At 35.4% G+C, this 26,094-nt stretch overlaps 22 non-coding genes across 22 annotated transcripts; all 22 read right to left on the bottom strand.

Moving 5' to 3' along the window:
- Nucleotides 1-2,379: 2,379 nt before the first annotated feature.
- On the bottom strand, nt 2,380-2,460 carry Trnas-gcu (transfer RNA serine (anticodon GCU)). Its single transcript has one exon. It is a non-coding gene; the product is annotated as a tRNA-Ser (tRNA).
- Nucleotides 2,461-4,016: 1,556 nt separating this feature from the next.
- Nucleotides 4,017-4,098, bottom strand: Trnas-gcu (transfer RNA serine (anticodon GCU)). Its single transcript has one exon. It is a non-coding gene; the product is annotated as a tRNA-Ser (tRNA).
- An 86-nt stretch (nt 4,099-4,184) lies between these two features.
- On the bottom strand, nt 4,185-4,266 carry Trnas-gcu (transfer RNA serine (anticodon GCU)). Its single transcript has one exon. It is a non-coding gene; the product is annotated as a tRNA-Ser (tRNA).
- Nucleotides 4,267-7,232: 2,966 nt separating this feature from the next.
- On the bottom strand, nt 7,233-7,313 carry Trnas-gcu (transfer RNA serine (anticodon GCU)). Its single transcript has one exon. It is a non-coding gene; the product is annotated as a tRNA-Ser (tRNA).
- A 733-nt stretch (nt 7,314-8,046) lies between these two features.
- Nucleotides 8,047-8,128, bottom strand: Trnas-gcu (transfer RNA serine (anticodon GCU)). The gene has a single exon. It is a non-coding gene; the product is annotated as a tRNA-Ser (tRNA).
- Nucleotides 8,129-8,548: 420 nt separating this feature from the next.
- Trnas-gcu (transfer RNA serine (anticodon GCU)) lies at nt 8,549-8,630 on the bottom strand. Its single transcript has one exon. It is a non-coding gene; the product is annotated as a tRNA-Ser (tRNA).
- A 2,732-nt stretch (nt 8,631-11,362) lies between these two features.
- Nucleotides 11,363-11,444, bottom strand: Trnas-gcu (transfer RNA serine (anticodon GCU)). The gene has a single exon. It is a non-coding gene; the product is annotated as a tRNA-Ser (tRNA).
- Nucleotides 11,445-11,859: 415 nt separating this feature from the next.
- Trnas-gcu (transfer RNA serine (anticodon GCU)) lies at nt 11,860-11,941 on the bottom strand. Its single transcript has one exon. It is a non-coding gene; the product is annotated as a tRNA-Ser (tRNA).
- A 249-nt stretch (nt 11,942-12,190) lies between these two features.
- Nucleotides 12,191-12,272, bottom strand: Trnas-gcu (transfer RNA serine (anticodon GCU)). Its single transcript has one exon. It is a non-coding gene; the product is annotated as a tRNA-Ser (tRNA).
- Nucleotides 12,273-12,358: 86 nt separating this feature from the next.
- Nucleotides 12,359-12,440, bottom strand: Trnas-gcu (transfer RNA serine (anticodon GCU)). Its single transcript has one exon. It is a non-coding gene; the product is annotated as a tRNA-Ser (tRNA).
- A 485-nt stretch (nt 12,441-12,925) lies between these two features.
- On the bottom strand, nt 12,926-13,006 carry Trnas-gcu (transfer RNA serine (anticodon GCU)). Its single transcript has one exon. It is a non-coding gene; the product is annotated as a tRNA-Ser (tRNA).
- A 733-nt stretch (nt 13,007-13,739) lies between these two features.
- Nucleotides 13,740-13,821, bottom strand: Trnas-gcu (transfer RNA serine (anticodon GCU)). Its single transcript has one exon. It is a non-coding gene; the product is annotated as a tRNA-Ser (tRNA).
- Nucleotides 13,822-14,399: 578 nt separating this feature from the next.
- Trnas-gcu (transfer RNA serine (anticodon GCU)) lies at nt 14,400-14,481 on the bottom strand. The gene has a single exon. It is a non-coding gene; the product is annotated as a tRNA-Ser (tRNA).
- A 2,234-nt stretch (nt 14,482-16,715) lies between these two features.
- Nucleotides 16,716-16,797, bottom strand: Trnas-gcu (transfer RNA serine (anticodon GCU)). The gene has a single exon. It is a non-coding gene; the product is annotated as a tRNA-Ser (tRNA).
- An 86-nt stretch (nt 16,798-16,883) lies between these two features.
- Nucleotides 16,884-16,965, bottom strand: Trnas-gcu (transfer RNA serine (anticodon GCU)). Its single transcript has one exon. It is a non-coding gene; the product is annotated as a tRNA-Ser (tRNA).
- Nucleotides 16,966-17,450: 485 nt separating this feature from the next.
- Trnas-gcu (transfer RNA serine (anticodon GCU)) lies at nt 17,451-17,531 on the bottom strand. The gene has a single exon. It is a non-coding gene; the product is annotated as a tRNA-Ser (tRNA).
- A 1,393-nt stretch (nt 17,532-18,924) lies between these two features.
- Nucleotides 18,925-19,006, bottom strand: Trnas-gcu (transfer RNA serine (anticodon GCU)). Its single transcript has one exon. It is a non-coding gene; the product is annotated as a tRNA-Ser (tRNA).
- A 2,735-nt stretch (nt 19,007-21,741) lies between these two features.
- Trnas-gcu (transfer RNA serine (anticodon GCU)) lies at nt 21,742-21,823 on the bottom strand. The gene has a single exon. It is a non-coding gene; the product is annotated as a tRNA-Ser (tRNA).
- Nucleotides 21,824-22,238: 415 nt separating this feature from the next.
- On the bottom strand, nt 22,239-22,320 carry Trnas-gcu (transfer RNA serine (anticodon GCU)). Its single transcript has one exon. It is a non-coding gene; the product is annotated as a tRNA-Ser (tRNA).
- Nucleotides 22,321-22,569: 249 nt separating this feature from the next.
- Trnas-gcu (transfer RNA serine (anticodon GCU)) lies at nt 22,570-22,651 on the bottom strand. The gene has a single exon. It is a non-coding gene; the product is annotated as a tRNA-Ser (tRNA).
- A 2,797-nt stretch (nt 22,652-25,448) lies between these two features.
- On the bottom strand, nt 25,449-25,530 carry Trnas-gcu (transfer RNA serine (anticodon GCU)). The gene has a single exon. It is a non-coding gene; the product is annotated as a tRNA-Ser (tRNA).
- Nucleotides 25,531-25,780: 250 nt separating this feature from the next.
- On the bottom strand, nt 25,781-25,862 carry Trnas-gcu (transfer RNA serine (anticodon GCU)). Its single transcript has one exon. It is a non-coding gene; the product is annotated as a tRNA-Ser (tRNA).
- Nucleotides 25,863-26,094: the final 232 nt, after the last annotated feature.

Genomic DNA, 26,094 nt, shown 5'->3' on the forward strand with positions numbered 1-26,094 from the left:
CCTTCCAATATGCATTTGTCTCATATATATAGATATTACTCGCCTTGTTCATTGCTTGGACTGGTTTATGCAATGATAATGGAAGAGCGGACTGTATATTTCAAAGTAACTACAGTTAGGAAGTTTAGATAGAAGATCGCTTCATGTGGGGTTTGAACTTGTGACATCCTGTCTGGTTGACAAATACCCTAACTTGCCTTGTTGAATGCTGGAAAATGTTTTTTTAATAACGCTCTTAGTGTGGCTAGAAACAGATGGACTCAGCTCTTGTTTTGCCTTTGTGATTAAGACTTCGGTGCGTACCACTGATGTCTGTAATCCAGTTTCTTGTCACTAACGTGTTGAGAGGGCTTTTACTCTTCTTTTGCTTTTAGTATTAACATCAGCTATTGTCGTGTTCAAGTTTGCAGTGTTATGCGTTTCTATTGGCTTCTATTTTATTTTGTATTAGCTTATGATTTTTAGAATGAAACTAATATAGCCTCAGATTTATTGATATTTATGTCTCAAATGATTTAAAGATAAGTTGGGTATAATTTGTGACATTATTTTTCTTTAAAGGCTGTGTAAACATATGAGTAGTCAATGCTGATGATGCTAAAAATATATTGTATATTTATCACTTTAATAGGAAGCACTGTTATGTACGTGATTTTGGTGGAAGTCCAGGGCAGTTCTTTCTCTTCTGAGTGTTTTAACTGCTATCAAGTTTTGTCGATTTGTCAAAACATCCTGGCACTCAGACCACCTAAAAGAACAAGCAAAGTCTCACGGGATTGAAAAATATCTATACTTTCTGATATAATCTACTAGTTTGATGTGATCAGAACTTTGAGGATTGGAGGTTTTAGACTTTTAGATAATTCTCAGAGAAAACTGGATTAGCACTCCATCGCCTTTATCACTCGGCCACCTTATCTTCTGATAGTCGAACATGTTTTTTACACCATTTTTAATGTCAGCTATTAGTAATACTACAAAATGTTGGCTTTCAAAAGTATCAACAAGGAAGGGATCCGAACCAACGTTCCCAGAAAGAAATGGATTAGCAGTCCATCACCTTAACCACTCGGCCACCCTGTCTGCTGATATTCAAAGTTATTTTTTATTATTATTCCAATGTGAGTTATGATTAATACAAGAATGAAATGTTGGCATTCAAAATTATCAACAGGGATAGGATTCAAACCCACGATCCCAGAGAGAAATGGATTAGCAGTCCATCACCTTAACCACTCGGCCACCATGTCTGCTGATATTCAGAGTTATTTTTTTTACTATTCCAATGTGAGTTATGATTAATACAAGAATGAAAGGTTGGCATTCAAAATTACCAACAGGAATGGGATTCGAACTCACGCTCCCAGAGAGAAATGGATTTGCAATCCATCACCTTAACCGCTCGACCACCCTGTCTGCTGATATTCAAAGTTATTTTTTTTTATTATTCCATTGTGAGTTATGATTAATACAAGAATGAAAGGTTGGCATTCAAAATTACCAACAGGGATGGGATTCGAACCCACGCTTCCCAAAGGAAATGGATTAGCAATCCATCCTTCCCAGATTAGCAATCCATCACCGTGGTCGAGTGACCACCCTGTCTGCTGATATTCAGAAATAACTTTTTATATTATTCTAATGAGAGTTATTGTTAATACAAAAATGAAAGGTTGGCATTAATAATTATCAACAAGGATGGGATTCGAACCCACGCTCCCCAAAGGAAATGGATTAGCAATTCATCACCTTAACCACTCGACCACCCTGTCTGCTGATATTCAAAAATATTTTTTTATATTATTTTAATGTGAGTTATTATTAATACGAAAATAAAACGTTGGCGTTCAAAATTATCAACAGGGATGGGATTCGAACCCTCGCTTGCAGAAAAAACTGGATCAGCACTCCATCGCCTTAACCACTCGGCCACCTCATCTGCTGATATTCAAAATTATTTTTTTATATTATTCTAATGTGAGTTATTGTTAATACAAAAATGAAAGGTTGCCGTTCATAATTATCAACACGGATGGGATTCGAACCCACGCTCCCAGAGGGAAATGCATTAGCAGTCCATTGCAGAATGGATTAGCAGTCCATCGCCTCAACCACTCGGCCACTTTATCTACTGATGCTCAAAATTATTTTTTTATATCATTCTAATGTGAGTTATTATTAATACAAAAAATAAAAGGTTGGTATTCAAAATTATCAACAGGGATGGGATTCAAACCCACGCTCCCAGAGGGAAATGGATTAGCAGTCCATCGCCTTTACCACCCGACCACTTTATCTTCTGATAGTCGAACATGTTTTTTATACCATTTGTAATGTCTGCTCTTATTAATACACCAAAATTTTGGCTTTCGAAAGCATCAACAAGGATGGGATTCGAACCCACGCTCCCAGAAAAAATGGATTAGCAGTCCATCGCCTTAACCACTCGGGCACCCTATCTGCTGATATTCAAAATTATTTTTTTATATTATTTTCATTTTATTATATATATTCATTAAAAATAAATATATATAAATAAATAAATAAAATTTTAAATAAATTTTCTAAAAACCCATATAAATACCACAACTTCTCGATATTGCTACCTTTGACGTTTTGAAATGTAAACAAAATTGTGTATTGGTTTTCTATTATTACTATATTAATAAAATTGATTATTCTAAGAATATCAGTGCATTTTACTTCTAATATTGGCCAATATTGCATTTCTCCTGTTGCAGGGGGAAAATATAAACATCTTTTTCCATGCATTATTGCTTATTGTTGTATATAATAAAACCCACACCCAGTACATTACAGCTACCATTGCAGTTATCCTACTGCACTGCAAAGCCATTTGATCGCTAATATTGCATTTCTCAACCAATAGTACCCTTTATTTTTTTGCCAATATCTCTGGCGATCTCTTTGGTCGTGGGCTGTATGACAGTGGAATTTCTAGTTTATATTATTCTTATGTGAGTTATTCTTAATACAAAAATGAAAGGTTGGCGTTCAAAATTATCAACAGGGATGGGATTCGGACCCACGCTCCCAGAAGAAAATGGATTAGCAGTCCATCACCTCAACCCCTCGGGCACCCTATCTGGTGATATTCAAAATTATTTTTTATATTATTTTCAATTTATTATACATATTCATTAAAAATGAAAGGCTGTGGTTCAAAATTCTCAACAATGAGGTGATTCGAACCCACGCTCCCAAAGGGAAATGGATTAGCAGTCCATCACCTTAACCACTAGGCCACCTAGTCTGCTGATAGTCAAAATTATTTTTTTATATTATTCCTATGTGAGTTATTATTAATACAAAAATGAAAGGTTGGCATTCAAAATTATCGACAGGGATGGGACTCGAACCCACACTGCCAGAAAAAAAAGGATTAGCAGTCCATCGTCTTAACCACTCTATCACCTCATCTGATGATAGTCGAACATGTTTTTATATCATTTTTAATGTCAGCTATTATTAACACAACAAAAATTTAGCCTTCTTAATTATCAACAGGGATTTGATTCGGACCCACACTCCCAGAGGGAAATGGATTAGTAGTCCATCGCCTTAACCACTCGGCCACCTTATCTGCTGATAGTCAAAATTATTTTTTTATATTATTCCTATGTGAGTTATTATTAATACAAAAATGAAAGGTTGGCGTTCAAAATTATCGACAGGGATGGGACTCGAACCCACACTGCCAGAAGAAAAAGGAATAGCAGTCCATCGCCTTAACCACTCTATCACCTCATCTGATGATAGTTGAACATGTTTTTATATCATTTTTAATGTCAGCTATTATTAACACAACAAAAATTTAGCCTTCTTAATTATCAACAGGGATGCGATTCGAACCCACACTCCCAGAGGGAAATGGATTAGCAGTCCATCGCCTTTACCACTCGGCTACCTTAACTTCTGATAATCCAACGTGTTTTTTATACCACTTTTAATGTCAGTTATTATTAATACAACAAAAAGTTGGCTTTCAAAAGTATCGACAAGGATGGGATTCGAACCCACGCTCCCAGAGAGAAATGGATTAGCAGTCCATCGCCTTAACCACTCGGCCACCTTATCTGCTGATATTCACAATTATTTTTTTATATTATTTTCATTTTATTATATATATTCATTAAAAATGAAAGGCTTTGGTTCAAAATTATCAACAGGGATGGGAATCGAACCCACGCTCCCAGAGAGAAATGGATTAGCAGTCCATCACCTTCACCACTCGGCCACCTTATCTGCTGATATTCAAAGTTATTTTTTTGTATTATTTTCATTTTATTATATATATTCATTAAAAATGAAAGGCTGTGGTTCAAAATTACCAACAGGGATGGGAATCGAACCCACGCTCCCAGAGAGAAATGGATTAGCAGTTCATCGCCTTAACTCGTGGCAGTACTTTGAGCCTCCTATAAATTAAACTTCACATTCTCATTTAACCCTGTTTCATATTTTTATACTCGAGCCAAATAGCGCAGCTTGAAGCCTGGTTCACCCTGTCTCTCTACGTGTCGGTGTAAATCCCATGATACTTTGATGATTGTCTGTTGTAAAAATGTTCACACTATCACAAACTTATCTGCGTTTACATCAGTAAATAGTTCTCAGCATAGTAATCTTATTTTAGAATGTGTTAGCGGAACGGTGAAATACTGATCCCACAGCAACTGCCATTAAACAAAATTTAGACCAAGCAATCGATGATGACCACTCACCAATGCATATGTTCTTGTGGATGCTTGCTACACTATCGGGAAAGTTTGACAGTATCAAACTCTGCACACACTTGCTGATAAAATCTACAAAAATTTTGTGCACGTTCATCGCAGATTGTTAACACTGATGGAAAGAAGTTGTCTTCTAGAGCTATGTCATGGGCTAACAACTTCTGTTGAATCAAACCTTGTTCGAGATTTTAACATGTTCTTTTTTCTGTAGATCCGAGTTGTGTGTGAGCAGGCCGGTGCACCTTCAGTGATTACTACAGCATATGTACATGTTGAAACGTTTCAGCTACTCCGGTTGGCAGGATGGTGCAGAGATAACTTGAGATTATAGGAATTATAGACAGATAATATGCAGTATTTATATACCGATGTTGTGAAAGGATTGAGAATAGATTCCTGTGAGTAAAGTGATTAAGATAAGAACGGTTTATTATTGTAAACAGTTCAATCTTTACTATAATAAGAGTTGTCTTCGTCTGTTCGAAGCCATGCTAAGAACATTATAAAAATAATCCTCACGCGACATTCGAAACCAGATATTCAGCTTTTCAAATAAGCTTACAACCGTCTGCTCCACTTGACCACTTGGTTGCAATCGGGAAAAATTGTGTGTATACTTATTTTACATGACAACCTCTCATGGTGCATGGAACTGCTGGAGTACCAGAATGTGATTAGCCCTTCATATCTGTTTGTGATTTGGCAGCCAATTCTCAAGAAAATTATGATATATATTTATTCACCCTTCCAGTATGCATTTGTCTCATAAATATAGATATTACTCGCCTTGTTCATTGCTTGGACTGGTTTATGCAATGAGAATGGAAGAGCGGACTGTATATTTCAAAGTAACTACAGTTAGGAAGTTTAGATAGAAGATCGCTTCATGTGGGGATTGAACTTGTGAAATCCTGTCTGGTTGACAAATACCCTAACTTGCCTTGTTGAATGCTAGAAAATGTTTTTTTAATAATGCTCTTAGTGTGGCTAGAAACAGATGAACTCAGCTCTTGTTTTGCCTCTGTGATTAAGAATTCGGTGCGTACCACTGATGTCTGTAATACAGTTTCTTGTCACTAACGTGTTGAGAGGGCTTTTACTCTTCTTTTCCTTTTAGTATTAACATCAGCTATTGCTGTGTTCAAGTTTGCAGTGTTATGCATTTCTATTGGCTTCTATTTTATTTTGTATTAGCTTATGATTTTTAGAATAAAACTAATATAGCCTCAGATTTATTAATATTTATGTCTCAAATGATTTAAAGATAAGTTGGGTATAATCTGTGATATTATTTTTCTTTTAAGGCTGTGTAAACATAGGAGTAGTCAATGCTAATGATGCTAAAAATATATTGTATATTTATCACTTTAATAGGAAGCACTGTTATGCACGTGATTTTGGTGCAAGTCCAGGGCAGTTCTTTCTCTTCTGAGTGTTTTAACAGCTATCAGGTTTTGTCTATTGGTCAAAACATCCTGGCACTCAGACCACCTCAAAGAACAAACAAAGTTTCACGGGATTGAAAAATATCTATACTTTTTGATATAATCTAGTAGTTTGATGTGATCACTTCTTTGAGGATCGGAGGTTTTAGAGTTTTAGATAATTCCCAGAGAGAACTGGATTAGCAGTCCATCGCCTTTACCACTCGGCCACCTTATCTTTTAATAGTCGAACATATTTTTTTTACCATTTTTAATGTCAGCTATTATTAATACGACAAAAAGTTGGCTTTCAAAAGTATCAACAAGGATGGGATTCGAAGCCACTCTCCCAGAGGGAAATATTTTAGCAATCCATCAACTTAACCACTCGGCCACCTTATCTGCTGATATTCAAAGTTATTTTTTTATATTATTCTTATGTGAGTTGTTATTAATACAAAAATGAAAGGTTGGTGTTTAAAATTATTTACAAGGATGGGTTTCAAACTCACACTCCCAGAGGGAAATGGATTAGCAGTCCATCACCTTAACCACTCGGCCACCTTATCTGCTGATATTCAAAATTATTTTTTTATATTATTCTTATGTGAGTTGTTATTAATACAAAAATGAAAGGTTGGTGTTTAAAATTATTTACAAGGATGGGTTTCAAACTCACACTCCCAGAGGGAAATGGATTAGCAGTCCATCACCTTAACCACTCGGCCACCCTATCTGCTGATATTCAAAATAATTTTTTTATATTATTTTCATCCATTATATACATTCATTAAAACTGAAAGGCGGTGGTTCAAAATTATTTTTTTATATTATTCTAATGTGAGTTATTTCTAACACAAAAATAAAAGATTGGCGTTCAAAATTATTAACAGGGATGGGATTCGAACCCACACTCGCAGAGAGAATTGGATTAGCACTCCATCACCTTTACCACTCGGCCACCTTATCTTCTGATAGTCCAACGTGTTTTTTATACCATTTTTAATGTCAGCTATTATTAATACGACAAAAGGTTGGCTTTCAAAAGTATCGACAAGGATGGGATTCGAACCCACGCTCCCAGAAAAAATGGATTAGCAGTCCATCGCCTTAACCCCTCGGGCACCCTATCTGCTGATATTCAAAATTATATTTTTATATTATTTTCATTTTATTATATATATTCATTAAAAATAAAAATATATAAATAAATAAATAAAATTTTAAATAAATTTTCTAAAAACCCATATAAATACCACAACTTCTCGATATTGCTACCTATGACGTTTTGAAATGTAAACAAAATTGTGTATTGGTTTTCTATTATTACTATATTAATAAAATTGATTATTCTAAGAATATCAGTGCATTTTACTTCTAATATTGGCCATTATTGCATTTCTCCTGTTGCAGGGGGAAAATATAAAGATCTTTTTCCATGCATTATTGCTTATTGTTGTATATAATAACACCCACACCCAGTACATTACAGCTACCATTGCAGTTATCCTATTGCACTGCAAAGCCATTTGATCGCTAATATTGCATTTCTCAACCAATAGTACCCTTTATTTTTTTGCCAATATCTCTGGCGATCTCTTTGGTCGTGGGCTGTATGACAGTGGAATTTCTAGTTTATATTATTCTTATGTGAGTTATTCTTAATACAAAAATGAAAGGTTGGCGTTCACAATTATCAACAGGGATGGGATTTGGACTCACGCTCCCAGAAAAAAATGGATTAGCAGTCCATCACCTTAACCCCTCGGGCACCCTATCTGCTGATATTCAAAATTATTTTTTTATATTATTTTCAATTTATTATATAAATTCATTAAAAATGAAAGGCTGTGGTTCAAAATTATCAACAAGGGTGGGATTCGAACCCACGCTCCCAAAGGGAAATGGATTAGCAGTCCATCACCTTAACCACTAGGCCACCTTGTCTGCTGATAGTCCAAATTATTTTTATATATTATTCCTATGTGAGTTATTATTAATACAAAAATGAAAGGTTGGCATTCAAAATTATCGACAGGGATGGGACTCGAACCCACACTGCCAGAAAAAATGGATTAGCAGTCCATCGCCTTAACCACTCTATCACCTCATCTGATGATAGTTGAACATGTTTTTATATCATTTTTAATGTCAGCTATTATTACCACAACAAAAATTTAGTTTTCTTAATTATCAACAGGGATGCGATTCGGACCCACACTCCCAGAGGGAAATGGATTAGTAGTCCATCGCCTTAACCACTCGGCAACCTTATCTGATCTGCTAATATTCACAATTATTTTTTTATATTATTTTCATTTTATTATATATATTCATTAAAAATGAAAGTCTTTGGTTCAAAATTATCAACAGGGATGGGAATCTAACCCACGCTTCCAGAGAGAAATGGATTAGCAGTCCATCGCCTTAACCACTCGGCCACCTTATCTGCTGAAAGTCAAAATTATTTTTTTATATTATTCTAATGTGAGTTATTATTAATACAAAAATAAAAGATTGGCGTTCAAAATTATCAACAGGGATGGGATTCGAACCCACGCTCACAGAGAGAACTGGATTAGCACTCCATCGCCTTTACCACTCGACTACCTTATCTTCTGATAGTGTAAAGTGTTTTTTATACCACTTTTAATGTCAGTAATTATTAATACAACAAAAAGTTGGCTTTCAAAAATATCGACAAGGATGGGATTCGAACCCACGCTCCCAGAGAGAAATGGATTAGCAGTCCATCGCCTTAACTTGTGGCAGTACTTTGAGCCTCCTATAAATTGAACTTCACATTCTCCTTTAACCCTGTTTCATATTTTTATACTCGAGCCAAATAGTGCAGCTTGAAGCCTGGTTCACCCTGTCTCTCTATGTGTCGGTGTGAATCCCATGATACTTTGATGATTGTCTGTTGTAAAAATGTTCACACTATCACAAACGTATCTGCGTTTACATCAGTAAAAGGTTCTCAGCATAGTAATCTTATTTTAGAAAGTGTTAGTGGAACGGTGAAATACTGATCCCACAGCAACTGCCATGAAACAAAATTTAGACCAAGCAATCGATGATGACCACTCACCAATGCATATGTTCTTGTGGATGCTTGCTACACTATCGGGAAAGTTTGACAGTATCAAACTCTGCACACACTTGCTGATAAAATCTACAAAAATTTTGTGCACGTTCATCGCAGATTGTTAACATTGATGGAAAGAAGTTGTCTTCTAGAGCTATGTCATGGGCTAACAACTTCTGTTGAATCAAACCTTGTTCGAGATTTTCACATGTTCTTTTTTTGTAGATCCGAGCCGTGTGTGAGCAGGCCGGTGCACCTTCAGTGATTACTACAGCATATGTACATGTTGAAACGTTTCAGCTACTCCGGTTGGCAGGATGGTGCAGAGATAACTTGAGATTATAGGAATTATAGACAGATAATATGCAGTATTTATATACCGATGTTGTGAAAGGATTGAGAATAGATTCCTGTGAGTAAAGTGATTAAGATAAGAACGGTTTATTATTGTAAACAGTTCAATCTTTACTATATTAAGAGTTGTCTCCGTCTGTTCAAAGCCATGCTAAGAACATTATAAAAATAATCCTCACGCGACATTCGAAACCAGATATTCAGCTTTTCAAATAAGCTTACAACCGTCTGCTCCACTTGACCACTTGGTTGCAATCTGGAAAAATTGTGTGTATACTTATTTTACCTGACAACCTCTCATGGTGCATGGAACTGCTGGAGTACCAGAATGTGATTAGCCCTTCATATCTGTTTGTGATTTGGCAGCCAATTCTCAAGAAAATTATGATATATATTTATTGACCCTTCCAGTATGCATTTGTCTCATAAATATAGATATTACTCGCCTTGTTCATTGCTTGGACTGGTTTATGCAATGAGAATGGAAGAGCGGACTGTATATTTCAAAGTAACTACAGTTAGGAAGTTTAGATAGAAGATCGCTTCATGTGGGGATTGAACTTGTGAAATCCTGTCTGGTTGACAAATACCCTAACTTGCCTTGTTGAATGCTAGAAAATGTTTTTTTAATAATGCTCTTAGTGTGGCTAGAAACAGATGAACTCAGCTCTTGTTTTGCCTCTGTGATTAAGAATTCGGTGCGTACCACTGATGTCTGTAATACAGTTTCTTGTCACTAACGTGTTGAGAGGGCTTTTACTCTTCTTTTCCTTTTAGTATTAACATCAGCTATTGCTGTGTTCAAGTTTGCAGTGTTATGCATTTCTATTGGCTTCTATTTTATTTTGTATTAGCTTATGATTTTTAGAATAAAACTAATATAGCCTCAGATTTATTAATATTTATGTCTCAAATGATTTAAAGATAAGTTGGGTATAATCTGTGACATTATTTTTCTTTTAAGGCTGTGTAAACATAGGCGTAGTCAATGCTAATGATGCTAAAAATATATTGTATATTTATCACTTTAATAGGAAGCACTGTTATGCACGTGATTTTGGTGCAAGTCCAGGGCAGTTCTTTCTCTTCTGAGTGTTTTAACAGCTATCAGGTTTTGTCTATTGGTCAAAACATCCTGGCACTCAGACCACCTCAAAGAACAAACAAAGTCGCACGGGATTGAAAAATATCTATACTTTTTGATATAATCTAGTAGTTTGATGTGATCACTTCTTTGAGGATCGGAGGTTTTAGAGTTTTAGATAATTCCCAGAGAGAACTGGATTAGCAGTCCATCGCCTTTACCACTCGGCCACCTTATCTTTTAATAGTCGAACATATTTTTTTTACCATTTTTAATGTCAGCTATTATTAATACGACAAAAAGTTGGCTTTCAAAAGTATCAACAAGGATGGGATTCGAAGCCACGCTCCCAGAGGGAAATATTTTAGCAATCCATCAACTTAACCACTCGGCCACCTTATCTGCTGATATTCAAAGTTATTTTTTTATATTATTCTTATGTGAGTTGTTATTAATACAAAAATGAAAGGTTGGTGTTTAAAATTATTTACAAGGATGGGTTTCAAACTCACACTCCCAGAGGGAAATGGATTAGCAGTCCATCGCCTTAACCACTCGGCCACCTTATCTGCTGATATTCAAAATTATTTTTTTATATTATTTTCAATTTATCATATAAATTCATTAAAAATGAAAGGCTGTGGTTCAAAATTATCAACAAGGGTGGGATTCGAACCCACGCTCCCAAAGGGAAATGGATTAGCAGTCCATCACCTTAACCACTAGGCCACCTTGTCTGCTGATAGTCCAAATTATTTTTATATATTATTCCTATGTGAGTTATTATTAATACAAAAATGAAAGGTTGGCATTCAAAATTATCGACAGGGATGGGACTCGAACCCACACTGCCAGAAAAAATGGATTAGCAGTCCATCGCCTTAACCACTCTATCACCTCATCTGATGATAGTCGAACATGTTTTTATATCATTTTTAATGTCAGCTATTATTACCACAACAAAAATTTAGTTTTCTTAATTATCAACAGGGATGCGATTCGGACCCACACTCCCAGAGGGAAATGGATTAGTAGTCCATCGCCTTAACCACTCGGCCACCTTATCTGCTAATATTCACAATTATTTTTTTATATTATTTTCATTTTATTATATATATTCATTAAAAATGAAAGTCTTTGGTTCAAAATTATCAACAGGGATGGGAATCTAACCCACGCTTCCAGAGAGAAATGGATTAGCAGTCCATCGCCTTAACCACTCGGCCACCTTATCTGCTGAAAGTCAAAATTATTTTTTTATATTATTCTAATGTGAGTTATTATTAATACAAAAATAAAAGATTGGCGTTCAAAATTATCAACAGGGATGGGATTCGAACCCACGCTCACAGAGAGAACTGGATTAGCACTCCATCGCCTTTACCACTCGACTACCTTATCTTCTGATAGTGTAAAGTGTTTTTTATACCACTTTTAATGTCAGTTATTATTAATACGACAAAAGGTTGGCTTTCAAAAGTATCAACAAGGATGGGATTCAAACCCACACTCCCAGAGGGAAATGGATTAGCAGTCCATGGCCTTAACCACTCGGCCACCTTATCTGCTGACAATCAAAATTTTTTTTTTATATCATTTTCATTTTATTATATATATTCATTAAAAATGAAAGGCTCTGGTTCAAAATTATCAACAGGGATGGGAATCTAACCCACGCTTCCAGAGAGAAATGGATTAGCAGTCCATCGCCTTAACCACTCGGCCACCTTATCTGCTGTTATTCAAAATTATTTTTTTATATTATTCTTATGTGAGTTGTTATTAATACAAAAATGAAAGGTTGGCGTTTTAAATTATTTACAAGGATGCGTTTGCAACTCACACTCCCAGAGGGAAATGGATTAGCAGTCCATCACCTTAACCACTCGGCCACCCTATCTGCTGATATTCAAAATAATTTTTTTATATTGTTTTCATCTATTATATACATTCATTAAAAATGAAAGGCTGTGGTTCAAAATTATTTTTTTATATTATTCTAATGTGAGTTATTATTAATAGAAAAGTAAAAGGTTGACGTTGAAAAATTATCAACATGGATGGGATTCGAACCCACGCTCCCAGAGGGAAATGGATTAGCAGTCCATCGCCTTAACCACTCGGTCCCCTTGTCTGCTGATAATCAAAGTTATTTTTTATATTATTCTAATGTGAGTTATTATTAATAGAAAAATAAAAGGTTGGCATTCAAAATTATCGACAAGGATGGGATTCGAACCCACGCTCCCAGAAAAAATGGATTAGCAGTCCATCGCCTTAACCCCTCGGGCACCCTATCTGCTGATATTCAAAACTATTTTTTTATATTATTTTCATTTTATTATATATATTCATTAAAAATAAAGATATATAAATAAATAAATAAAATTTTAAATAAATTTTCTAAAAACCCATATAAATACCACAACTTCTCGATATTGCTACCTATGACGTTTTGAAATGTAAACAAAATTGTGTATTGGTTTTCTATTATTACTATATTAATAAAATTGATTATTCTAAGAATATCAGTGCATTTTACTTCTAATATTGGCCATTATTGCATTTCTCCTGTTGCAGGGGGAAAATATAAACATCTTTTTCCATGCATTATTGCTTATTGTTGTATATAATAACACCCACACCCAGTACATTACAGCTACCATTGCAGTTATCCTATTGCACTGCAAAGCCATTTGATCGCTAATATTGCATTTCTCAACCAATAGTACCCTTTATTTTTTTGCCAATATCTCTGGCGATCTCTTTGGTCGTGGGCTGTATGACAGTGGAATTTCTAGTTTATATTATTCTTATGTGAGTTATTCTTAATACAAAAATGAAAGGTTGGCGTTCAAAATTATCAACAGGGATGGGATTTGGACTCACGCTCCCAGAAGAAAATGGATTAGCAGTCCATCACCTTAACCCCTCGGGCACCCTATCTGCTGATATTCAAAATTATTTTTTTATATTATTTTCAATTTATTATATAAATTCATTAAAAATGAAAGGCTGTGGTTCAAAATTATCAACAAGGGTGGGATTCGAACCCACGCTCCCAAAGGGAAATAAATTAGCAGTCCATCACCTTAACCACTAGCCCACCTTGTCTGCTGATAGTCCAAATTATTTTTATATATTATTCCTATGTGAGTTATTATTAATACAAAAATGAAAGGTTGGCGTTCAAAATTATCGACAGGGATGGGACTCGAACCCACACTGCCAGAAAAAATGGATTAGCAGTCCATCGCCTTAACCACTCTATCACCTCATCTGATGATAGTCGAACATGTTTTTATATCATTTTTAATGTCAGCTATTATTAACACAACAAAAATTTAGTTTTCTTAATTATCAACAGGGATGCGATTCGGACCCACACTCCCAGAGGGAAATGGATTAGTAGTCCATCGCCTTAACCACTCGGCCACCTTATCTGCTGAAAGTCAAAATTATTTTTTTATATTATTCTAATGTGAGTTATTATTAATACAAAAATAAAAGATTGGTGTTCAAAATTATCAACAGGGATGGGATTCGAACCCACGCTCGCAGAGAGAACTGGATTAGCACTCCATCGCCTTTACCACTCGACTACCTTATCTTCTGATAGTGTAAAGTGTTTTTTATACCACTTTTAATGTCAGTTATTATTAATACAACAAAAAGTTGGCTTTCAAAAATATCGACAAGGATGGGATTCGAACCCACACTCCCAGAGAGAAATGGATTAGCAGTCCATCGCCTTAACCACTCGGCCACCTTATCTGCTGATACTCACAATTATTTTTTTATATTATTTTCATTTCATTATATATATTCATTAAAAATGAAAGGCTTTGGTTCAAGATTATCAACAGGGATGGGAATCGAACCCACGCTCCTAGAGAGAACTGGATTAGCAGTCCATCGCCTTAACTTGTGGCAGTACTTTGAGCCTCCTATAAATTGAACTTCACATTCTCCTTTCACCCTGTTTCATATTTTTATACTCGAGCCAAATAGTGCAGCTTGAAGCCTGGTTCACCCTGTCTCTCTATGTGTCGGTGTGAATCCCATGATACTTTGATGATTGTCTGTTGTAAAAATGTTCACACTATCACAAACGTATCTGCGTTTACATCAGTAAAAGGTTCTCAGCATAGTAATCTTATTTTAGAATGTGTTAGCGGAACGGTGAAATACTGATCCCACAGCAACTGCCATGAAACAAAATTTAGACCAAGCAATCGATGATGACCACTCACCAATGCATATGTTCTTGTGGATGCTTGCTACACTATCGGGAAAGTTTGACAGTATCAAACTCTGCACACACTTGCTGATAAAATCTACAAAAATCTGGTGCACGTTCATCGCGGATTGTTAACATTGATGGAAAGAAGTTGTCTTCTAGAGCTATGTCATGGGCTAACAACTTCTCTTGAATCAAACCTTGTTCGAGATTTTCACATGTTCTTTTTTTGTAGATCCGAGCCGTGTGTGAGCAGGCCGGTGCACCTTCAGTGATTACTACAGCATATGTACATGTTGAAACGTTTCAGCTACTCCGGTTGGCAGGATGGTGCAGAGATAACTTGAGATTATAGGAATTATAGACAGATAATATGCAGTATTTATATACCGATGTTGTGAAAGGATTGAGAATAGATTCCTGTGAGTAAAGTGATTAAGATAAGAACGGTTTATTATTGTAAACAGTTCAATCTTTACTATAATAAGAGTTGTCTTCGTCTGTTCGAAGCCATGCTAAGAACATTATAAAAATAATCCTCACGCGACATTCGAAACCAGATATTCAGCTTTTCAAATAAGCTTACAACCGTCTGCTCCACTTGACCACTTGGTTGCAATCTGGAAAAATTGTGTGTATACTTATTTTACATGACAACCTCTCATGGTGCATGGAACTGCTGGAGTACCAGAATGTGATTAGCCCTTCATATCTGTTTGTGATTTGGCAGCCAATTCTCAAGAAAATTATGATATATATTTATTCACCCTTCCAGTATGCATTTGTCTCATAAATATAGATATTACTCGCCTTGTTCATTGCTTGGACTGGTTTATGCAATGAGAATGGAAGAGCGGACTGTATATTTCAAAGTAACTACAGTTAGGAAGTTTAGATAGAAGATCGCTTCATGTGGGGATTGAACTTGTGAAATCCTGTCTGGTTGACAAATACCCTAACTTGCCTTGTTGAATGCTAGAAAATGTTTTTTTAATAATGCTCTTAGTGTGGCTAGAAACAGATGAACTCAGCTCTTGTTTTGCCTCTGTGATTAAGAATTCGGTGCGTACCACTGATGTCTGTAATACAGTTTCTTGTCACTAACGTGTTGAGAGGGCTTTTACTCTTCTTTTCCTTTTAGTATTAACATCAGCTATTGCTGTGTTCAAGTTTGCAGTGTTATGCATTTCTATTGGCTTCTATTTTATTTTGTATTAGCTTATGATTTTTAGAATAAAACTAATATAGCCTCAGATTTATTAATATTTATGTCTCAAATGATTTAAAGATAAGTTGGGTATAATCTGTGACATTATTTTTCTTTTAAGGCTGTGTAAACATAGGAGTAGTCAATGCTAATGATGCTAAAAATATATTGTATATTTATCACTTTAATAGGAAGCACTGTTATGCACGTGATTTTGGTGCAAGTCCAGGGCAGTTCTTTCTCTTCTGAGTGTTTTAACAGCTATCAGGTTTTGTCTATTGGTCAAAACATCCTGGCACTCAGACCACCTCAAAGAACAAACAAAGTTTCACGGGATTGAAAAATATCTATACTTTTTGATATAATCTAGTAGTTTGATGTGATCACTTCTTTGAGGATCGGAGGTTTTAGAGTTTTAGATAATTCCCAGAGAGAACTGGATTAGCAGTCCATCGCCTTTACCACTCGGCCACCTTATCTTTTAATAGTCGAACATATTTTTTTTACCATTTTTAATGTCAGCTATTATTAATACGACAAAAGGTTGGCTTTCAAAAGTATCAACAAGGATGGGATTCAAACCCACACTCCCAGAGGGAAATGGATTAGCAGTCCATGGCCTTAACCACTCGGCCACCTTATCTGCTGACAATCAAAATTTTTTTTTTATATCATTTTCATTTTATTATATATATTCATTAAAAATGAAAGGCTCTGGTTCAAAATTATCAACAGGGATGGGAATCTAACCCACGCTTCCAGAGAGAAATGGATTAGCAGTCCATCGCCTTAACCACTCGGCCACCTTATCTGCTGTTATTCAAAATTATTTTTTTATATTATTCTTATGTGAGTTGTTATTAATACAAAAATGAAAGGTTGGCGTTTTAAATTATTTACAAGGATGCGTTTGCAACTCACACTCCCAGAGGGAAATGGATTAGCAGTCCATCACCTTAACCACTCGGCCACCCTATCTGCTGATATTCAAAATAATTTTTTTATATTGTTTTCATCTATTATATACATTCATTAAAAATGAAAGGCTGTGGTTCAAAATTATTTTTTTATATTATTCTAATGTGAGTTATTATTAATAGAAAAGTAAAAGGTTGACGTTGAAAAATTATCAACATGGATGGGATTCGAACCCACGCTCCCAGAGGGAAATGGATTAGCAGTCCATCGCCTTAACCACTCGGTCCCCTTGTCTGCTGATAATCAAAGTTATTTTTTATATTATTCTAATGTGAGTTATTATTAATAGAAAAATAAAAGGTTGGCATTCAAAATTATCGACAAGGATGGGATTCGAACCCACGCTCCCAGAAAAAATGGATTAGCAGTCCATCGCCTTAACCCCTCGGGCACCCTATCTGCTGATATTCAAAACTATTTTTTTATATTATTTTCATTTTATTATATATATTCATTAAAAATAAAGATATATAAATAAATAAATAAAATTTTAAATAAATTTTCTAAAAACCCATATAAATACCACAACTTCTCGATATTGCTACCTATGACGTTTTGAAATGTAAACAAAATTGTGTATTGGTTTTCTATTATTACTATATTAATAAAATTGATTATTCTAAGAATATCAGTGCATTTTACTTCTAATATTGGCCATTATTGCATTTCTCCTGTTGCAGGGGGAAAATATAAACATCTTTTTCCATGCATTATTGCTTATTGTTGTATATAATAACACCCACACCCAGTACATTACAGCTACCATTGCAGTTATCCTATTGCACTGCAAAGCCATTTGATCGCTAATATTGCATTTCTCAACCAATAGTACCCTTTATTTTTTTGCCAATATCTCTGGCGATCTCTTTGGTCGTGGGCTGTATGACAGTGGAATTTCTAGTTTATATTATTCTTATGTGAGTTATTCTTAATACAAAAATGAAAGGTTGGCGTTCAAAATTATCAACAGGGATGGGATTTGGACTCACGCTCCCAGAAGAAAATGGATTAGCAGTCCATCACCTTAACCCCTCGGGCACCCTATCTGCTGATATTCAAAATTATTTTTTTATATTATTTTCAATTTATTATATAAATTCATTAAAAATGAAAGGCTGTGGTTCAAAATTATCAACAAGGGTGGGATTCGAACCCACGCTCCCAAAGGGAAATAAATTAGCAGTCCATCACCTTAACCACTATCCCACCTTGTCTGCTGATAGTCCAAATTATTTTTATATATTATTCCTATGTGAGTTATTATTAATACAAAAATGAAAGGTTGGCGTTCAAAATTATCGACAGGGATGGGACTCGAACCCACACTGCCAGAAAAAATGGATTAGCAGTCCATCGCCTTAACCACTCTATCACCTCATCTGATGATAGTCGAACATGTTTTTATATCATTTTTAATGTCAGCTATTATTAACACAACAAAAATTTAGTTTTCTTAATTATCAACAGGGATGCGATTCGGACCCACACTCTCAGAGGGAAATGGATTAGTAGTCCATCGCCTTAACCACTCGGCCACCTTATCTGCTGAAAGTCAAAATTATTTTTTTATATTATTCTAATGTGAGTTATTATTAATACAAAAATAAAAGATTGGTGTTCAAAATTATCAACAGGGATGGGATTCGAACCCACGCTCGCAGAGAGAACTGGATTAGCACTCCATCGCCTTTACCACTCGACTACCTTATCTTCTGATAGTGTAAAGTGTTTTTTATACCACTTTTAATGTCAGTTATTATTAATACAACAAAAAGTTGGCTTTCAAAAATATCGACAAGGATGGGATTCGAACCCACACTCCCAGAGAGAAATGGATTAGCAGTCCATCGCCTTAACCACTCGGCCACCTTATCTGCTGATACTCACAATTATTTTTTTATATTATTTTCATTTCATTATATATATTCATTAAAAATGAAAGGCTTTGGTTCAAGATTATCAACAGGGATGGGAATCGAACCCACGCTCCTAGAGAGAACTGGATTAGCAGTCCATCGCCTTAACTTGTGGCAGTACTTTGAGCCTCCTATAAATTGAACTTCACATTCTCCTTTCACCCTGTTTCATATTTTTATACTCGAGCCAAATAGTGCAGCTTGAAGCCTGGTTCACCCTGTCTCTCTATGTGTCGGTGTGAATCCCATGATACTTTGATGATTGTCTGTTGTAAAAATGTTCACACTATCACAAACGTATCTGCGTTTACATCAGTAAAAGGTTCTCAGCATAGTAATCTTATTTTAGAATGTGTTAGCGGAACGGTGAAATACTGATCCCACAGCAACTGCCATGAAACAAAATTTAGACCAAGCAATCGATGATGACCACTCATCAATGCATATGTTCTTGTGGATGCTTGCTACACTATCGGGAAAGTTTGACAGTATCAAACTCTGCCAACACTTGCTGATAAAATCTACAAAAATTTGGTGCACGTTCATCGCAGATTGTTAACACTGATGGAAAGAAGTTGTCTTCTAGAGCTATGTCATGGGCTAACAACTTCTGTTGAATGAAACCTTGTTCGAGATTTTCACATGTTCTTTTTTTGTAGATCCGAGCCGTGTGTGAGCAGGCCGGTGCACCTTCAGTGATTACTACAGCATATGTACATGTTGAAACGTTTCAGCTACTCCGGTTGGCAGGATGGTGCAGAGATAACTTGAGATTATAGGAATTATAGACAGATAATATGCAGTATTTATATACCGATGTTGTGAAAGGATTGAGAATAGATTCCTGTGAGTAAAGTGATTAAGATAAGAACGGTTTATTATTGTAAACAGTTCAATCTTTACTATAATAAGAGTTGTCTTCGTCTGTTCGAAGCCATGCTAAGAACATTATAAAAATAATCCTCACGCGACATTCGAAACCAGATATTCAGCTTTTCAAATAAGCTTACAACCGTCTGCTCCACTTGACCACTTGGTTGCAATCTGGAAAAATTGTGTGTATACTTATTTTACATGACAACCTCTCATGGTGCATGGAACTGCTGGAGTACCAGAATGTGATTAGCCCTTCATATCTGTTTGTGATTTGGCAGCCAATTCTCAAGAAAATTATGATATATATTTATTCACCCTTCCAGTATGCATTTGTCTCATAAATATAGATATTACTCGCCTTGTTCATTGCTTGGACTGGTTTATGCAATGAGAATGGAAGAGCGGACTGTATATTTCAAAGTAACTACAGTTAGGAAGTTTAGATAGAAGATCGCTTCATGTGGGGATTGAACTTGTGAAATCCTGTCTGGTTGACAAATACCCTAACTTGCCTTGTTGAATGCTAGAAAATGTTTTTTTAATAATGCTCTTAGTGTGGCTAGAAACAGATGAACTCAGCTCTTGTTTTGCCTCTGTGATTAAGAATTCGGTGCGTACCACTGATGTCTGTAATACAGTTTCTTGTCACTAACGTGTTGAGAGGGCTTTTACTCTTCTTTTCCTTTTAGTATTAACATCAGCTATTGCTGTGTTCAAGTTTGCAGTGTTATGCATTTCTATTGGCTTCTATTTTATTTTGTATTAGCTTATGATTTTTAGAATAAAACTAATATAGCCTCAGATTTATTAATATTTATGTCTCAAATGATTTAAAGATAAGTTGGGTATAATCTGTGACATTATTTTTCTTTTAAGGCTGTGTAAACATAGGAGTAGTCAATGCTAATGATGCTAAAAATATATTGTATATTTATCACTTTAATAGGAAGCACTGTTATGCACGTGATTTTGGTGCAAGTCCAGGGCAGTTCTTTCTCTTCTGAGTGTTTTAACAGCTATCAGGTTTTGTCTATTGGTCAAAACATCCTGGCACTCAGACCACCTCAAAGAACAAACAAAGTTTCACGGGATTGAAAAATATCTATACTTTTTGATATAATCTAGTAGTTTGATGTGATCACTTCTTTGAGGATCGGAGGTTTTAGAGTTTTAGATAATTCCCAGAGAGAACTGGATTAGCAGTCCATCGCCTTTACCACTCGGCCACCTTATCTTTTAATAGTCGAACATATTTTGTTTACCATTTTTAATGTCAGCTATTATTAATACAACAAAAAGTTGGCTTTCAAAAGTATCAACAAGGATGGGATTCGAAGCCACGCTCCAGAGGGAAATATTTTAGCAATCCATCAACTTAACCACTCGGCCACCTTATCTGCTGATATTCAAAGTTATTTTTTTATATTATTCTTATGTGAGTTGTTATTAATACAAAAATGAAAGGTTGGTGTTTAAAATTATTTACAAGGATGGGTTTCAAACTCACACTCCCAGAGGGAAATGGATTAGCAGTCCATCGCCTTAACCACTCGGCCACCTTATCTGCTGATATTCAAAATTATTTTTTTATATTATTCTTATGTGAGTTGTTATTAATACAAAAATGAAAGGTTGGTGTTTAAAATTATTTACAAGGATGGGTTTCAAACTCACACTCCCAGAGGGAAATGGATTAGCAGTCCATCACCTTAACCCCTCGGGCACCCTATCTGTTGATATTCAAAATTATTTTTTTATATTATTTTCAATTTATTATATAAATTCATTAAAAATGAAAGGCTGTGGTTCAAAATTATCAACAAGGGTGGGATTTGAACCCACGCTCCCAAAGGGAAATGGATTAGCAGTCCATCACCTTAACCACTAGGCCACCTTGTCTGCTGATAGTCCAAATTATTTTTATATATTATTCCTATGTGAGTTATTATTAATACAAAAATGAAAGGTTGGCATTCAAAATTATCGACAGGGATGGGACTCGAACCCACACTGCCAGAAAAAATGGATTAGCAGTCCATCGCCTTAACCACTCTATCACCTCATCTGATGATAGTCGAACATGTTTTTATATCATTTTTAATGTCAGCTATTATTAACACAACAAAAATTTAGTTTTCTTAATTATCAACAGGGATGCGATTCGGACCCACACTCCCAGAGGGAAATGGATTAGTAGTCCATCGCCTTAACCACTCGGCCACCTTATCTGCTAATATTCACAATTATTTTTTTATATTATTTTCATTTTATTATATATATTCATTAAAAATGAAAGTCTTTGGTTCAAAATTATCAACAGGGATGGGAATCTAACCCACGCTTCCAGAGAGAAATGGATTAGCAGTCCATCGCCTTAACCACTCGGCCACCTTATCTGCTGAAAGTCAAAATTATTTTTTTATATTATTCTAATGTGAGTTATTATTAATACAAAAATAAAAGATTGGCGTTCAAAATTATCAACAGGGATGGGATTCGAACCCACGCTCACAGAGAGAACTGGATTAGCACTCCATCGCCTTTACCACTCGACTACCTTATCTTCTGATAGTGTAAAGTGTTTTTTATACCACTTTTAATGTCAGTTATTATTAATACAACAAAAAGTTGGCTTTCAAAAATATCAACAAGGATGGGATTCGAACCCACGCTCCCAGAGAGAAATCGATTAGCAGTCCATCGCCTTAACCACTCGACCACCTTATCTGCTGATATTCACACTTATTTTTTTATATTATTTTCATTTTATTATATATATTCATTAAAAATGAAAGGCTTTGGTTCAAAATTATCAACAGGGATGGGAATCGAACCCACGCTCCTAGAGAGAACTGGATTAGCAGTCCATCGCCTTAACTTGTGGCAGTACTTTGAGCCTCCTATAAATTGAACTTCACATCCTCCTTTAACCCTGTTTCATATTTTTATACTCGAGCCAAATAGTGCAGCTTGAAGCCTGGTTCACCCTGTCTCTCTATGTGTCGGTGTGAATCCCATGATACTTTGATGACTGTCTGTTGTAAAAATGTTCACACTATCACAAACTTATCTGCGTTCACATCAGTAAAAGGTTCTCAGCATAGTAATCTTATTTTAGAATGTGTTAGCGGAACGGTGAAATACTGATCCCACAGCAACTGCCATGAAACAAAATTTAGACCAAGCAATCGATGATGACCACTCACCAATGCATATGTTCTTGTGGATGCTTGCTACACTATCGGGAAAGTTTGACAGTATCAAACTCTGCCAACACTTGCTGATAAAATCTACAAAAATTTTGTGCACGTTCATCGCAGATTGTTAACATTGATGGAAAGAAGTTGTCTTCTAGAGCTATGTCATGGGCTAACAACTTCTCTTGAATCAAACCTTGTTCGGGATTTTCACATGTTCTTTTTTTGTAGATCCGAGCCGTGTGTGAGCAGGCTGGTGCACCTTCAGTGATTACTACAGCATATGTACATGTTGAAACCTTTCAGCTACTCCGGTTGGCAGGATGGTGCAGCGATAACTTGAGATTATAGGAATTATAGACAGATAATACGCAGTATTTATATACCGATGTTGCGAAAGGATTGAGAATAGATTCCTGTGAGTAAAGTGATTGAGATAAGAACGGTTTATTATTGTAAACAGTTCAATCTTTACTATATTAAGAGTTGTCTCCGTCTGTTCAAAGCCATGCTAAGAACATTATAAAAAAAATCCTCACGCGACATTCGAAACCAGATATTCAGCTTCTCAAATAAGCTTACAACCGTCTGCTTCACTTGACCACTTGTTTGCAATCTGGAAAAATTGTGAGTATACTTATTACACATGACAACCTCTCATGGTGCATGGGACTGCTGGAGTACCAGTATGTGATCAGCCCTTCATATCTGTTTGTGATTTGGCAGCCAATTCTCAAGAAAATTATGATATATATTTATTCACCCTTCCAGTATGCATTTGTCTCATATATATAGATATCACTCGCCTTGTTCATTGCTTGGACTGGTTTATGCAATGATAATGGAAGAGCGGACTGTATATTTCAAAGTAACTACAGTTAGGAAGTTTAGATAGAAGATCGCTTCACGTGGGGTTTGAACTTGTGACAACCTGTCTGGTTGACAAATACCCTAACTTGCCTTGTTGAATGCTGAAAAATTTTTTTTTATTAATGCTCTTAGTGTGGCTAGAAACAGATGAACTCAGCTCTTGTTTTGCCTCTGTGATTAAGAATTCGGTGCGTACCACTGATGTTTGTAATACAGTTTCTTGTCACTAACGTGTTGAGAGGGCTTTTACTCTTCTTTTCCTTTTAGTATTAACATCAGCTATTGTTGCGTTCAAGTTTGCAGTGTTCTGCATTTCTATTGGCTTCTATTTTATTTTGTATTAGCGTATGATTTTTAGAATAAAACTAATATAGCCTCAGATTTATTAATATTTATGTCTCAAATGATTTAAAGATAAGTTGGGTATAATCTGTGGCATTATTTTTCTTTTAAGGCTGTGTAAACATAGGAGTAGTCAATCCTAATGATGCTAAAAATATATTGTATATTTATCACTTTAATAAGAAACACTGTTATGAACATGATTTTGGTGCAAGTCCAGGGCAGTTCTTTCTCTTCTGAGTGTTTTAACTGCTATCAGGTTTTGTCGATTGGTCAAAACATCCTGGCACTCAGACCGCCTCAAAGAACAAACAAAGTTTCACGGGATTGAAAAATATCTATACTTTTTGATATAAGCTAGTAGTTTGATGTGATCACATCTTTGAGGATCGGAGGTTTTAGAGTTTTAGATAATTCCCAGAGAGAACTGGATTAGCAGTCCATCGCCTTTACCACTCGGCCACGTTATCTTCTAATAGTCGAACATGTTTTTTATACCATTTTTAATGTCAGCTATTATTAATACAACAAAAAGTTGGCTTTCAAAAGTATCAACAAGGATGGGTTTCAAACTCACACTCCCAGAGGGAAATGGATTAGCAGTCCATCGCCTTAACCACTCGGCCACCTTATCTGCTGATTTCAAAATTATTTTTATATATTATTCTTATGTGAGTTGTTATTAATACAAAAATGAAAGGTTGGCGTTTAAAATTATTTACAAGGATGGGTTTCAAACTCACACTCCCAGAGGGAAATGGATTAGCAGTCCATCACCTTAACAGCTCGGCCACCCTATCTGTAGATATTCAAAATAATTTTTTTATATTATTTTAATCTATTATATACATTCATTAAAAATGAAAGGCGGTGGTTCAAAATTATTTTTTCATATTATTCTAATGTGAGTTATTTCTAACACAAAAATAAAAGATTGGCGTTCAAAATTATTAACAGGGATGGGATTCGAACCCACGCTCGCAGAAAGAATTGGATTAGCACTCCATCACCTTTACCACTCGGCCACCTTATCTTCTGATAGTCAAACGTGTTTTTTATACCATTTTTAATGTCAGCTATTATTAATACGACAAAAGGTTGGCTTTTAAAAGTATCGACAAGGATGGGATTCGAACCCACGCTCCCAGAGGGAAATGGATTAGCAGTCCATCGCTTTAACCACTCGGCCACCTTATCTGCTGATAATCAAAATTATTTTTTTATATCATTTTCATTTTATTAATTATATTCATTAAAAATGAAAGGCTGTGGTTCAAAATTATCAACAGGGATGAGAATCCAACCCACGCTTCCAGAGAGAACTGGATTAGCAGTCCATCGCCTTTACCACTCGGCCACCTTATCTTTTAATAGTTGAACATATTTTTTTTACCATTTTTAATGTCAGCTATTAGTAATACGACAAAAAGTTGGCTTTCAAAAGTATCAACAAGGATGGGATTCGAACCCACGCTCCCAGAGGGAAATGGATTAGCAGTCCATCGCCTTAACCACTCGGCCACCTTATCTGCTGATATTCAAAATTATTTTTTTATATTATTCTTATGTGAGTTGTTATTAATACAAAAATGAAAGGTTGGTGTTTAAAATTATTTACAAGGATGGGTTTCAAACTCACACTCCCAGAGGGAAATGGATTAGCAGTCCATCACCTTAACCACTCGGCCACCCTATCTGCTGATATTCAAAATAATTTTTTTATATTATTTTCATCTATTATATACATTCATTAAAAATGAA

This window comes from Watersipora subatra, chromosome 6 (genome assembly GCF_963576615.1).
Source record: "Watersipora subatra chromosome 6, tzWatSuba1.1, whole genome shotgun sequence".
NCBI lineage: Eukaryota > Metazoa > Bryozoa > Gymnolaemata > Cheilostomatida > Watersiporidae > Watersipora > Watersipora subatra.